The sequence below is a fragment of the Schistocerca americana genome, chromosome 3 (assembly GCF_021461395.2).
Source record: "Schistocerca americana isolate TAMUIC-IGC-003095 chromosome 3, iqSchAmer2.1, whole genome shotgun sequence".
NCBI lineage: Eukaryota > Metazoa > Arthropoda > Insecta > Orthoptera > Acrididae > Schistocerca > Schistocerca americana.
In genome coordinates this window covers 383,759,299-383,760,520 of record NC_060121.1, presented here as the reverse complement: position 1 = coordinate 383,760,520, position 1,222 = coordinate 383,759,299, and positions in this window count along the sequence as shown.

The window sequence follows — 1,222 nt, the reverse complement described above, 5'->3', positions numbered from 1 at the left end:
ATGGTGGTTTGAAAAGCCTTACTTTCAAAGTAAATTTCCTTTTACGCAAGTTGAACTATGTGCAAGAATGTACGATGAATTTCTTAAATCACAGAGCGTTTGGTGATGAGCCATTTAGAAGTATTTCGACCCCAGAAAATCATTCATGTCGTTATTATGAGCAAATTGATGTAGTGCTATGGGAAGCTCTCTCTCCTCTGCTGTAGCTAATTTATTTGTGGAAAACTTTGAGGACAAGTCACTGGACTCGGCTAAAAATTTTATTTGCACATTTGTGTGCTATATTTTGAAGTGTAACATGCACAAAAAATATCAACATTATATGTGAAAGCTTAGCTTCTCTTGCAACTTATTAACCTTAGAGACCAATGTTATATGTGAAAGGTTTGCTTTTCCTGTGGTAACACTATGTATATTAATTTAAAACATTAACTCTTCCTGTTTGTGTATCCGCACTACTTAACAGTGGTGTTGCTATTAGCTGAGTACATCATGTGTCCTGTGGTCTGAATATCCATTGTCATTGGCTGGCAGGATCTCATGACATGAGCTATGACTGGCTTACAAAAGTGCATCGCAATCTCGATTACAATGGTTGGGAAAGAAGCATGTGGTGTTTGGTGGAATTCGAATTTACACTTTCGTAATACGAAAATATGCAGCGTACATGTTGCTGAACATCAAAAATCTTTCCAAAAGGAGTTTTCTTCCCTGAGTTTCGTTTTCTAAAGTGCTGGGAAATTCTATGCCCATGTATAAAAACGTAGCCATTCAAATGATTGATACGTTTTACAGTTCCGAGGGAAAATATACCGACACTTAATAACACGGAAAAAGTGTGTTTTCATCCAGGAGAAAGTGTATTTTTAACCGGAAATCCGGGAAAAATCCAGGAATTTTTTTTCCTTGTCCACATATACACACTGAATGTACATCCCACATATTGTGTTTCCGATGACAATACAATGTCCATAATTTACCCAGTTTTATTATTAGGCATACAAAGGGGTTTGAAGTGGGATGAAATTATGAGATAAAACTTAGTTTCATCTTTCCCATTCTCAGCATCTGCAACAAATGTTGTGACTGGAATTGCGGTCCTTAATCGAAGATAACTCGCCTCACCAGGCTGACCTCATACAAGAAGTTATTGCTGAATGCCACAGCAACCATCTTCCCTATTGCCCTCCTCAGTGGGATGAAACACGCGTACTTGGAAGTC